At 37.7% G+C, this 14,646-nt stretch overlaps 1 protein-coding gene across 2 annotated transcripts in view; it reads left to right on the forward strand.

The window, feature by feature from the left end:
• The window catches only part of acadvl (acyl-CoA dehydrogenase very long chain), a 165,612-nt gene that overhangs the window by 76,374 nt on the left and 74,592 nt on the right, over positions 1-14,646 (forward strand). The window lies entirely within an intron of this gene.

Raw genomic sequence — 14,646 nt, forward strand, 5'->3', positions numbered from 1 at the left:
TCATTCAATGCAATTGGTAAGATCCCATCAGGTCAAGGGGTTTTTATTGATTTTCAATATATTTTGGGCTTCATGCACATCTGACTCTTCCATTTTAAAATCTTTGAACTCTGAGTTTGTTTTTACCTTTGTAAGAGGCATTCTGCGTCTTTCTTCCTTTATAAATACTTTGGTGAAATATTTGTTCAGTTGATTTGCTATTTCCATCTCATTTTCAATGATTTCTGTATTCATGTCTCTAGGGTTTATTAAATTCTCTTTTGTCATTTCTTTACTGGAGTAGTACTGAAAAAAATTTTTCCTTTCCGTTCTCTAGCAATTTTTATTTTGGTTTCTCTTTTAACATTTCAAATGCATTTTTGATCTTTTGTTGTAGTTTATGATTTTCCTCAATTTCAGAATTATCTTGCTTTTTTTTTTTTTTTAATAATGGTCCAATTTATCCATTTTGGCTGATTCTTTAGTCTTTTTTGTTTATCTGCGTTTCTGAAGTGACACCAACTGTCATTTATAGTTGCTAAATTTTTGGTTTCCTGTTTGATGTTTTGCAAATTCTTCCTAATCCCCCTGCTTTTCTCAATTTTGTTGTGTTGTACATTTGTATGTTTTCAAAGATTATCTGAAATTTTACCAATTGTTGTTGTCACTGTTGCTTAAAGTATTAGTAACGTCTGTTCATTTTACTCGGACTTTATTGTTTGACAAAATGAGATCTAGACAGACATCACCATGTGTTGGGCTTGAGACAAACTGGGTGAAATAACAGTCATTTGCCACCTGCACCATTTCACTTTCCTTGTTTGTTCTTTCGAAACGAGCTTCCCAATCAATGTTTGAAAAGTTAAAATCACCCATGACCACAATCCTCTTTGTTGCTTGCACATATTCTTAAGTCCTTTGTGTTCAGTCTGTCTCCGTGTTGACTAGTGTGCACAGTCATTTGGGCCCATTCTTTTAAACCATTTTGTTGTATAATTAAGAAGTTAAATAGAGCTTTTCTATACATGTCAAAGTGCTTTACATAAACGGGGCGGTCTGGGCACTTCAACCAGTACCAATGTGTAGCATCCACCTGAATGATGTAACGGTGGCCATTTTAAACCATTACTCTTACCACACACTAGCTACAGTATTAGAAGGTGAAGGGGTGAGAGAGATACTGTAGTTAGCCAGTTAGAGACGAGGGTTGATTAGGAGACTAGAATGGATGAGGCCATGAAGGGTTGTTTAACCAGGACTTTGGGGAGCACACTACTATTTTTGATACCTGCCCAGGGATCTTTTATGACCACGGAGAAGTCAGGACCTTGGATTTGTGTCTCATTAAAAGTTTCAGCACAGTTTCTCAATCACCAAACTGGGGCATAGGAACCCACTCACAGACCACAGGGTAATCTTCCCTTGCTGGTGTCTCTAATACCTCTATCAGCAGCAACCCAAGGTTTCCTGGTTGGTCTCTCATCCAAGCACTGGCCAAACCCCAACATTCCTAGCTTCAGGGGGATTACATGTTCTGGAGTGCAGGTGGTATGTCTGCTATTGGTAAGGTAAGTCAGATGATGCTTGTGCACCATACTTTTCAAGCAGTGCCAAAGACTGCGATCAAGCCTTTGACTGGGCAGTTGTAGGATGTTCACCATTTTGTGTTTAAGCTAGTCCAAGGTGACCATGGCCTTGTTTTTAGGATCTTTACCCTCATTAAAGATTAAATTTCACCCAAGCTTCAGATTTTTTTCCTCAAACAGGTTCCCCTACCATATGTACTTGTATTTTCCACCACCCGTTTTTTCTGCTTTAACCAAATGCCCAGTCCTTGCTGATGGAAAAACAGTCTCACAGTATAGTATAGGCACTCCACTGCAGATTTGGTTATTTGTTTATTTTGGGGTGTGGGCAGTATTACATTTCTTTTAACTTTGGCTGAAAAGTCTTGTCTGACCACAAACCTTATCCTTGATCACAACGTGGGACACCTTCACACTTTTTTTCGCTAGCCTGAGATGTACTTTCATATGCGCTTTTGTGCCACCCTCCGATCCACACCCATGTTCTGCAGAGCTCTTAATGTCAGTTTTGTACATCTTTCCTCCATTGAACACAGTATCTCCTTCAAAGTTATGTTTGTCTCTCTCCCTTATAAATCTCTTTCTTGTTTGTGTAAAACAACCTTTTTTTTAGGCAGTGTCTGGGTGTCCTTATGTGGCTTCCACCTGCTGATAATTAAATCAACTGTGCCCTCTGACCTATTCAAGCACTATATTGTTTTGTGATTTTTTTTTCTCCTAATTTCTGCTTGTGTATTTTCTTATGTCTGATTTCTTTGGAATGCTCTTCAGTCCTCGTATTATTCTAATGAGCCTTTAATTGTAGGGTATTTATCCAGAAAATGTGAGTTATTTAAGTGAATCACTGGTGGAGGCCAATTGGAAGGCCATTGGTTTCCTTGATTGGAAGTCCATTTCCACCTGCTGTAAACTTAGACCTTCCACAACATACGCAAATGGCAGATTCATTCTCTTCCTCCTCCTCCTCCTTCTAAATTGCAAATATTCACAATATTGAGTTTCATTTCTTAGAAATGAAGATATACAGTGAACATTTTGGGAAGGATTTGTATTCATTAAAATTTGAGAATTGGTCAAGAAAATAATTACTTCCAAATATGCTTCACAAAGCATTAAAGTATTTAATTTAGTGTCCTTCATCGTGTGCAGTTTGTAGCAATTTTTTACTTGTTTATTGATTTGTTTTATTTCACAAATAATGAAGTCTCATTGCACTTTACAGTGCAGTTACTTCATAAATTCTCAACATCTGCAGAATCCTCCCCATTGGATGCAAGACAAAAAATTAACCCTGGAGGGGCACCAGTCCAGTGCAGGGCTTACTTGTACATGGGCTTGCTTAACAAGTATAACTTTGGGATGTGGGGAATAAACGACAGTACCCAGAGAACAACCCACAGACACCAAGGTACACCTTCTGAATTTCCACACACATCCAACTAATTGGTAAATGGCATGCCAGCTGCCCCACACAGTTAAATGCTCTATTTTGGAAAGAACTGCTCTCACCTACTCTGTGATTAAGAGGGAAAATGTGTGGGTGTCTTTTGTATGTCATATAGAATCTCTTTCTTGTGGCATTCACAACAGTTTGTCTGACTTAAAAATTAATTCAATAAATAAATCATGAAAGCTTTTAACACCTAGAACATTCATGATGAAATTATATGAACCTAGATCTGAAGGTGCAAGTCTAAAACTTAAATAAAAATGTAATGGCTGGAAGATGGGAAAGTCAAGAGTAGGCATTGCTGCTCTTTATTGTGCTCGTTATTGAAAAACATGCAAGCAGTCAAAAGTGAAAGAAAAACTAATCCTAAATACCAATGCCCACATTATTATTCAAATCATCAAAGTTAAACTGCCATGCAAAGTTCCTGACTGCAAACATTTTCTCTTAAAACATGAACCATCTTTGCTTAATTAATTACTATGCTTTTTATGGGGACAAAATGTACTTTTTTCTAAAAAATTGTCCATAATGATCAAGAAAGCTATATAATTCTGTAGTTGGGCAAAGTCTATGATAAAGTCCATTGATAATTCCTCCCATGGTCTAATGGAAGAAAGAGCAGGTTGCAGTAGTTGAGCACCAGATGTGATGCTACACTTTGAATAATCTGTAATGATTTGGTGACACATGCCAGTAGAAGGTTTGAGTAGTTCAGATGAGTTAAGACCAAAGCCTGGACTAGGAGTTGCACTGCATACTCTGTCAGATATGGTCTGATCTTATAGATGTTGTATAAAGTGAATCTGCAAGACCGAGAGACTGTAGCAACATTGTCTCTGAAGTATATCTGGTTATGGATCAACACCCCTAGGATATGTGCAAAGTTGTTAGTAATAATGACCTGTACTGAACAGAAAGATGAACCGAGGTTACAAGAAGGTCTGTCTTTGCCTGGTTGAAATGGAGCTGGTTTTTCTTCATCCATGTTGAAATATCAGGGAGACATGCAGAGATTTCAGCTGATACCATGTTATCCTAAGACCTCTTGGTGCCAGTTTGGCTGAGACTTAAGAGTATCTGAGGTAATGGCACATACCTTTGTCCTTAATTGTAACATTTCACTGTGTCACCTCTTCATAATTGCAAATTTAATTTAATAAAAAAATCCATCCTGTATAGTGCCATTCCTATTAAACATCATCCCAAAGCACTGTATATGGAGAGCACAAATTCATTTGTGTATTTTTGACACAAATTCTCTGTTATTGAAACATAAGAAAGTTAACTGTCTTCTAACACTATCACAAGTGAGAGGAGGGTATTTTGGGACTTATGAATCATTTTACCTGATGGCTTATGTGTTTTAAAGTATCAGTAGGTATAGTTATTCATACTGAAACCTTAAATGGGGAAAAAATAAGCTTATACTCATTCAAGAATATTTAAACTGCAAATGCAACAACCCAGAGTGCCATTACAGTCTGATACTTGGGTTTTTGGGGCCCTTATGCAGTTCTCCAGTGTTTGACACAAAAGTGTTCATTATATATTCTTTTTATGCTAATCTTAAAAGCATGTGGAACCCCCATATTGTATTTTATTAGATACAGTATGAGAAATGAAAGTCGTAAATTAAATAAGTGCTTAAAGGTGGCAGTGTCTTTTTCAGATATACTAGACTTTTTTGTCATAATTCATATTGAATTCATAATACCATTATAATGTATAAAAAATGTAAAGCACATTCACACAAATCATCAGATATATTTTTAAAATTCTATTTTCCTAACTTTAACTGCAAAGAATCTTCCTAATCCACACTTTTTCAGATCATTTCCAGTTGAGATTTGTTCAGTCTCTCTTAACACATAGTTGTTCTTTTAAAAAAATAAAAAATCAAGCATAGAAGTCCTTTTTTGTCAAAGACTTGTGGGGGAAAAAAAAGTCCTAACATTATTTAACAATTTGGACTGCCCGTTGAAGATCATAATTCATTCTGTCCATTGCAGTACATGTTAAATTGTACCAGATTTGCCAATGACTTTGTATTTGTTCCAGTATTTGGCCAGGCAAAAGTTATGGAAATTAAAATGTTTAATTTTATCTTTCAAGTTATTTGTTAGGTTTAAAGATACCTAAGCATATGCCTTTAAAAATATGAGCTTTTTCATTCTAGTACGTTCCTATGCAAATAAATAGATCTTTACAAGAGGCTGACTTCAGTGTTGTCAGAAGTAGGGCAAATGTGGACTAGTAACAGAAACGGAGAGAAGAGTAAAATTACTAGTTAACTGTATCCTCGCTAAGAATTTAATTTGCATTTCTGGCAGTGTGAACTTAACTGCACCTGTGTTTTTATTACATACAGTGCTTGTCCCAGCAGCATGTGGTATAAGACAAGGACAGCCATGATAAACAGTTTCAACTGGAGGCCAACATTGATTTTGCTGTGCAAATTCAGGGACTAGATGCACAGGTGGAAAGCCATATTAATAAGAAAACTCCCTGATGAAGGGAATAAATGCTTTGAAAAATTTTTTTGAAATAGGATCGTTTGAAGACAAAAGCTTCATTGTGTCCCTTGAAATATTGTTAAAGATATAAATTTTGAAACTGAACTTGAATAATTGAATTATTTTAGGATAGTGGAGCAGAGCGGTATGACAAGTTTTTAGGTAAAATGCAAGTATAAATTTTACACATTTCTAAATACAGAATTAGTACGTAGGAAAACAAAGTAGTTTGAAACAGATTAGCACAAATGGAACCCAATAACACCTGTTCATTAATTAATTGTTAACTTGTGGCCAGTTTACAGTGGAGGAGAGGAAGGTAACCTCTCCAGTCGGCAGCATCCCTGGATACAAACCTCTGAGAAGCTTATTGGAGAAAAAGTCAAAGGCACAGTCAGACACGGTCACAGTCTTAGAAACCTAGCCCCCCAAAACAACTCCCCCCAGTGCATTCTATAGTACAGTCTGTGCTGGGTCCTCCAGACTGGTGACAAAATCCATCCATCCATCCATTTTCTAACCCGCTGAATCCGAATACAGGGTCATGGCGGTCTGCTGGAGCCAATCCCAGCCAACACAGGGCACAAGGCAGGAACCAATCCCGGGCAGGGTGCCAACCCACCCCAGGACACACACAAACACACCCACACACCAAGCACACACTAGGGCCAATTTAGAATCGCCAATCCGCCTAACCTGCATGTCTTTGGATTGTGGGAGGAAACCGGAGAGCCCGGAGGAAACCCACGCAGACACGGGGAGAACATGCAAACTCCATGCAGGGAGGACCCGGGATGCGAACCCGGGTCTCCTAACTGCGAGGCAGCATCGCTACCACTGTGCCACAAAATCTTTCCATGCAATAATTTGAAGGCTCCCTATATCTCAGATGATGTTTATCTGTTATGTTTACAAAAATGGAGTAAGGAACAGTGCCATGGGCAGTATCCCAAGCTCAGGCCCAAGATGGCCGCTATATAAATGAGATAAGCCTGGTGGCGTTTAAATCCGGTGCAATAAAGAAAACGTTTTGGAAATGCAGTATCATTGCAGTCCAGAGTGGGCGTTCAAGCATAAATGGGCCATGGTAAAGTCCGCATCCCATCCAGTGTGGGGATCAGGTCTTGTGCCCATTGCATCTGTCCTGTATTCTGAAATCTGCATTCCTTGTATTTAGGTTTAGAAAATTAATCAAGATCATGGCATTTGCCAAGAGAGAGCATCAGGTATAATAGGTAGAATATTATTTAAATGTATTCATATGTCTTTCATTTTTTATTGGAGCACTGTACACAATTACAATAAGGGTATATAACATATCAGCCAATAACTGCATAAGAAATACTACATCAAACATAAGCAGACTTTGTATTCCAAAGTTTCAAGAGTACATTCTGACATCTCTTTCATTTAACCTGAAGAATGAAGTGCAGTTATGTGACTTGAGACAAAACAAAACTTGGATCCTCGGCTTAACAATTATGGAAAAGGGGAGTTAAGTAATAAGATCTACAGTTTCCAAAAAGTTCACATATACTACACAGATAAGCAGTTCATCCATATATCATGTGTTCCTGAGCCCATTGAAGCAGCTTTAAGCAGGAATCAGCCTCGGTGAGGACACCTGTCCATTGTAACATCTGCTCAAATGCCCATCTACCTCAAGCACATTGAGTGGAACTAATGAACCTCAAATGTTCGCCTTTGGGTTATTGAGTGTTACAGGACACCAGAGCCTTTTAAGCAGCATTAAGCAGGAATACATCTGTCCATTGTAACATCCACACACACACACAAACGTCCACCCCAAGCCTATTTAGTGTTACTGATGAACATCAAATGCCCGTCTTTGGTTTGTTAGAGGAAAACCTTAGAGTCTAGAGGCGAATCCACGCAGGCATGGAGTGAACATGCAGACTCTACACAGACCATGACCTGGGGAAGGATTTAATCCATGGTGATAAAGAACACTGCATTACTGTTCTATCCTATGGCTTAGTAATAATTTCTGTTTTCACTAAAAGTTTTCATTTAAGTGTACGCCCTTTACTAGAAATATACAGTAGCAAAAATATTTCACCAGTTATAAAAAGAGAATAAAACATACAGTATTAATGTAGCTGAGTTTAGCTTTTTTCTGCAGGCTTTTGTCACTGTTTGTTCTTCTGCTTAAACTTGAGGTAAGTGATCTAGACCACAGAGACCATGGGTGTTTGTTGATGTGAGAAGTGTGGATTGTACTGGTTTAACAATTTAAAATGGATTCCATAATGTAAAAGAAACCACAGTTTTTGATGTGAAACAGTGATATTATTGGCTGCTATAGATATCTGACAATATAATAAATAGGAAGCTTCAGCTTTTTAGCTTGGCTAAAGAAAATGCAAGATTGTGGATTTAAGAGAAAGAACACATGGTTGACATGTGGTGATAGAATAAAACAATTTTGTTTTTATAAAAGCAGAAGTAGTGGTTTAGGATTTAGAAAAGCCCAAGATGTGCATGCAGGCAAATGAAACAGAAAGTTCAAAGCAACATTTTCTTAACACTTCTTTTTGCAATGTGATATAACATTGTCTAATATTCCAAATTCATCTGAGAGCTTGGTGGGGGTCAGTAGTCATTGTAGCCTTGGGTAGAAAAGCACAAACTGACCCTGGATAGGACAGCAGTCCACTGGAAATCACAGGGTGGGGTATGTTATGGTGTGACCACAACCATTATTAGAATTGAACGCTGGAAGCAGCACTAAACGCTGCACCACCATTTTACAGCAGTGTTAAATGTAATGTAACATTGCAATTGTACAATAAACTTGTTTTACAAAATGTAAAGGTACCATTTAAAACCCATCAGTATTTGAAAACTATGGGGAGTGAATACTTGTGCAAGGCACCGTGTTTTATTATATTTAAAATGAAGTTTATTTTTTTATGTATGTTACTTAATCCACATGGTTTGTACTGATGGCCAAGAACAATTTTTAATCTAATGTTTTTATGCTGAACAGATATAACACATTTTCTGATGGATTGGGAGCCTTTGGTGACTAACGGTGGTCAAAAGAAAGTAAAAGATCTCATTTCTTATGAAAATTTTTATAAATGCTTTTTATCAGGTATCACTGATTTAGGGTGGAGAAAAATACAAACTACTGAGTTTACTGGCTATACTGTAATAATTGCACCGCTTGGGACACACACACACACACACACACACACACACACACACACACACAACTGTAAATGTTTGTCATCGACTAATCCCCTTGTAAAGTTTCTTGAACAATGATAGTCATTTGTGACATCAGAATTAAGTAAGGCCATAGATGCAATGAAGACACACTTTCTTTGCAAGTCTGTGATTTACCAAAAAAAATCCCTACTCAAAAAGCATTCAGTTCAGCAAATTCCTCACTTCTCTGAATTCCCCCTGATTAATTAACTGGCTTGTGCTGTTTAGTAGATGCTTTCTTTAAATGCGGGTCATGTACAGTAGAAAGCTGTGTCATTGCTTTTGATACTTTCTTGTTCACGTTTTAATGCAATAGGCATTATATTGTGCCTTTTTTAAGGGTAACATGAAAATAATATACATATGAACCTAAATTATTTTGTATTTGGTAAATTATTTAAGTAAATATGGTCAGATTCTACCAGGAATGAGGGGGGTTTTTTTGTTTCACATTCCTGGCTGTACTACCCAAGCTGACTTTTGCTTTAATGTTTAAATGAAAATAATTACAAGATGTTGCTAAAACATCACAAGTTTTTTCTCTTCTTTTTAAAGATAAAGAAGGAGACGATTATGTACAATTAAATATGGCATACCATTTTTTTTTTTTTTACTCAACTGCTCATTAATGCAATGGCTCCGCTTGTATGCTGCAACTCAAAATATATGTAATACAGGCAAGGGCAAGAGATTGTTGTCTGTCTAAACATTAGATTGGGCAAGACATGTAATCTAAATTACCATTGTTTAATTATTGGTGATCGATGTGGTGGACCCAGGATCTCACAGATAGCTGCCCTCATGGGATTTTCATACACTCTGGTCTCTAAAGTTTATGAAAAATGGAGCAATGAACAAAAAACACCCACTTCGCTAGCAGTTTTGAGGAAGAAAATTCCTTCATACTAAGATAGTTGAAAGAAGAATGTCCACAATCATTTAAGCTAATACAAAAGGACACAAATACTCAATTTACTGCTCATAAAATAGGGGTATGTAGACAGGCATGTCTAAGTATACACTAAAATGTGTTGAACCTTAAAGTGGATAGGATACAAACGTCGAAGACCACACCGAATTCTAGTCCTGTAATTGTGGCTACAGTGGGCATGTAATCCGTAAAACTGGATGATTGAAGACTTAAATGTCACCTAGTCTAAGCATTCTTAATTTCTTCTGTGACATATGGAGTGTGGGATAGTAGGATTAGAATTTGGTGTACTCTTATGAATCAATGGATACATCCTGCTGTATCAACAGTATGTGAGATGTTTCCATGCCTTACATCAGGCTTCTTAATACCAAGGGATTATCATTTGAATTTTTGCTGACCATGTGTTTGGTAACAAGCTACCCTTTTTAAAATGGTTAATGCTCTGAGTCACAAAGCACACACCTCACGCATGATACTTACTTTTTCTTCATCATCTTTCCCCACCTCCAAATATGGTTGATGTGTTTGATCAACCTTCTCCCTAACAGCTTGGCCTTGCATGTCATTTCCAGTCAAGCCCTTTTCCTTTAGATCTTTTACTTTATCCTTCAACCTCCACTTTGACATCCCTCATTTTCTCTTCCCCTGTACTTCCATTGCCATCACTCTTTTTCTGTCCTCATCACATGCCCTTACTACATCACATGCCTGCTTTATTGTACTTTCTTAGATGTCTCTCCCACTTTTGTTGTACCGATGATGTCTTATTTCTTATTGTGTCATCTTTTGTAACTTCACACATCCATCTCAACATTTTCATTTCTGCCACATCTCCTGCGTTCCATTTACTGCCTATGTTTCAGCTCCATGTGGCATTGCTGGTCTTATCACTGTCTTAAACATCTTACCTATAACCATCCATCCATCCATCCATTTTCCAACCCACTGAATCCAAATACCGGGTCACGGGGGGTCTGCTGGAGCCAATCCCAGCCAACACAGGGCACAAGGCAGGAACCAATCCTGGGCAGGGTGCCAACCCACCACAGGACACACACAAACACACCCAGACACCAAGCACACACTAGGGCCAATTTAGAATCGCCAGTCCACCTAACCTGCATGTCTTTGGACTGTGGGAGGAAACCGGAGCACCCGGAGGAAACCCACGCAGACACAGGGAGAACATGCAAACTCCACGCAGGGAAGACCCGGGAAGCGAACCCGGGTCTCCTAACTGCGAGGCATCAGCGCTACCACTGCGCCACCGTGCCGCCTTCTTACCTATAACTTTTGCCTTAATTCTTTGATCACATAATACTCCTGATACCTTCTTCTAATTGTTCTAACCACAGTTTAATCTGTGGGTTATCTCTGCATCTAGTTTTCTCAAGCTTACCACTGATCCTAGATATTTAAATTTATCCACTCTCTTCAATATGTCTCTGTGCAGGCGGACTTCTAAATCCTGATCATTCTATCTTCTTATTTATCTTCAGCTCTTTATCTTCCAGTGTCCTTCTCCATTTTTTAAACTTCCTTTCCACTTTCTCTTTTCTGGTTCTACAACAAAGTGTCATAAACATTAAACATAAATGATACATGATCCAACCTGCGAACGTTGCAACCAAGCCCCAGCCTCACTAGGTCACATGTTCTGGGCCTGCTCCAAATTAACATTATTTTGGACAAAAATTTTAATTACCTCTCAGACAGTCTTGGACTCACAATCCCTCCTAACCCATTAACAGCTGTGTTTGGGGTTCTTCCAGAGGGGCTTAAAGTGGAGAAAGACAAACAAACTGTGATTGCATTCACTACACTGTTGGCACGCAGACTTATTCTGATAAACTGGAAGAACCCAAACTCTCCTCTTTTAAGTCAGTGGGAAACTGATGTGTTATATTATTTAAAATTGGAAAAATCAAATACTCAGTTAGAGGATCTGTGCAGACTTTTTCAAAACATGGCAGGATCTAATCAGTAATATTTTGAAATGATTTCATAAAGCACATAGAATTTGTTGATTTAGGTATTTTTAAAAGCCTTAAATTTTACACCGTTTGGCTTGCTCTCTCTCTCAAGGGTGGGGATCGATCTGTTCTTAGCATAATTCTTTTTTTTTTTGTTAGAACTTGATTGCTATGTATTGATTGTAATAAAATTAATAAATAAATAAATAAAAAAACATTAAACATAAAGATTACAAAGTCTTCATGTTACTTATTTTCCCAGATCCCAATCCAATAGACTATCAGTAGGATGAGAGTTGTAGTTGGTGGCCAAAGGATCTGCAGAAAATGCATGATACTGTATGTTTAGAATTGGCCAGAAGACCCTTAAGTGTGTTTCCTTTATCTTCTTGAATACAAGCATATTTTAAGAAAGTCATATTAAAAAATAGTAAAAATGTATGATTTTGCATGAACTGTAATGAAACACCCACAGTTTGCACATCAATGTTTCTAATTTCAGAATATTATCTGGTTTAAAATGTAATACCCATCTCATCAGTCTGGCATCATTAGTCACTATTTACAGTACTGTGTTCACACATTCATACATATATAATAGATATAGATATAAAGGTTAAAAGTTTTTCCACATCTAATTGGAAAGAAGGTTAAATATACAATGTTTCATCTATGTAACCTTTGTCAGGTGTACAACTGAAAAGGAGAAAGCAGGTAACATATACAGGGAGAAGGAAGGAGCAAAAGCCAGGGCATATGAAACGAGAGAAGGCTGAGACTAAGAGTAGATGTGGAAAAGCTGCCATTATAGAAGATGAAGGGAGAGATTAATTAGTTAGTCAGTCATTAAGACCTGAAGAACACAAACAGGAAGATAAGTGTGGCAATGATTAATGTATATGTTGTATTTTATAATAGGCTTTGTATGGTCTTTGATCTTAATGTCTCAGTTACAGGGAGCACATTTATCTGCTGGCTATCTCACCATTTTAGCTGTGTAGATGGCCGGACACGGCCTGATCTGAATTCAACAGGTTTCTGAGTGTATGCATGTACATGTATTATGCATACTGTTCTGTATTATAAACTATTAGGTCATCCTTTAAAACCTATCATGATGACATAAGCTTGTGCTTTTGAACTCTTCTGCAAAGTAAAAAAGTGAATGACTAAGACAGATGTCTCTTTCCAAGTAGCACAAACCTCTGGATTAAGATGCTCTCTCCAAATTGCAGCCTGTCCTATTAATGGTACAGTTTCCCACATCTAGAAACCTTCTACATAAATTTTTAAGAATGGTACTCTCAACACTGAATATCTTTTTTTTTTTCATTTTGAGAGTGCTGCCTCCCATTTTGACAATGCACTCTTTTCAGAGAACATTTTTGGTTCCAGAGAACCTCATTGAATTTGCCAATGTAGAGTTTGCCATTCCATTCTTGCCTGCATGGATTTTCAGTTTGAATGGCCTTTCCTCACGTCACAGTGAATGGTGTTTTAGATAGGATCGGGTGTAGCGTGTGCATGGGTGAACCCTAAAATGGGGCCTTGTCTAGGATTTGTTCCTGCCAGATGCACACAGGAAATTCTCTAACCGTCATTGCACTGAACAGGAATAGAGGGTGTTGAAAATGGCAGCACAGTGGTGCAGAGGTTACAACCTATGCCTAACATGTCAGCATCCTGAGTTCAAATCTTGCACAGGGTCATTTTCCATTAGGAATTTAACCAGTATTTTATAGTTCATGTGGGGTTTTTCTCCTGGTTTTACTCCTACATCTCCAAAGAGTTAAATGGAGAATTTAATTTGCTGTGTGTCTATGAGTGGACCCTCCAGTGCTCTGCCACCCTGCCCACAGCTGGTTGTTGCTTTGCACCTGATCCTGTTGAGGTAGGCTTTGACCTCCTATGATCCTAAAACTGGATTAAATGGCTCTGAGAATAAGACTGATGGAGCTACTTCTAGAAAATGTACATTTGAAGTCAGAAGTTTATATCATGCACTTAAGGTGAATTCTTTAAAAATCAGTTCAGAAGTCCTCCACAGATTGTACACTAACAAATGATAAATTCTGCATGTCATTTAAGATATCTACTTTGTTCAGGGCAAAAGTTATTTTTCCAACAATGTTCACAGACAGAGTATTTCACATTTTATTGACTTGTGAGTGAGTGAGTTACACGTTTACATACACGTTGGTAGCATTGCCTTTAAATTGTTTTAACTTTAAAATCTGTGGAGTGGTTATAAAGTGAGTTTTAAAGAATTCCCCCAAGTGTATGTAAACGTCTGACTTCAGCTGTATGCTGATTACTTTGTAACAAAGGTTTGTGGTGCTGGAAATTTCAAGTGCTTTTTACAGAAATTGTAGACATCACTGAACTGAGACACACGTAGCATGAAATAAGCATCTGCAAATAAACTATTGTGGTGTGTTGCTGTTGTGTGCAATAGTCAGCCTGCAGCCCGATTGCCATGTTAATGAGTTTAACCACCACATTAATTCAATGTGGTAAATTAATAAATGTTCAGAGATGCACTGTGGTTAATAAATGAGGATATCACCTTTTTTATTTGGTTCTTTCATTTGTGTTTCCCAGAAAGTAAGTTGCATTTACTGTATAATATGCGAAAACTGTTTTCATAAAGCCTCATGTTCACATGGGAGTATAGGTTTCACTCTGTGTCTTTTTCGTGAAAGGTGGCCATCATTCCTCGTGCACTAAAACTAGATGTTATGCAAATGCAAGATGTGCTTACTTTTTTATCTGATGCTGGAGCCCTGTATTCCTTTTGCATCATCTTAGAAAAGAAAGCTTTAGCCTAAAACTTATGTAAGGATTTTCCTAACCAAACAGGGGATTTTACAAGTCGTGTCCCCTAGATGGGGATCTCCAGCTGCTAGCACATCATAATCTCCATTAACTGAAAGCTAAAACCAGCCACTGCTTTGTTGTTTTTTAAACAGTGATT

Source organism: Polypterus senegalus, chromosome 3, assembly GCF_016835505.1.
Source record: "Polypterus senegalus isolate Bchr_013 chromosome 3, ASM1683550v1, whole genome shotgun sequence".
Taxonomy (NCBI): Eukaryota; Metazoa; Chordata; class Cladistia; order Polypteriformes; family Polypteridae; genus Polypterus; species Polypterus senegalus.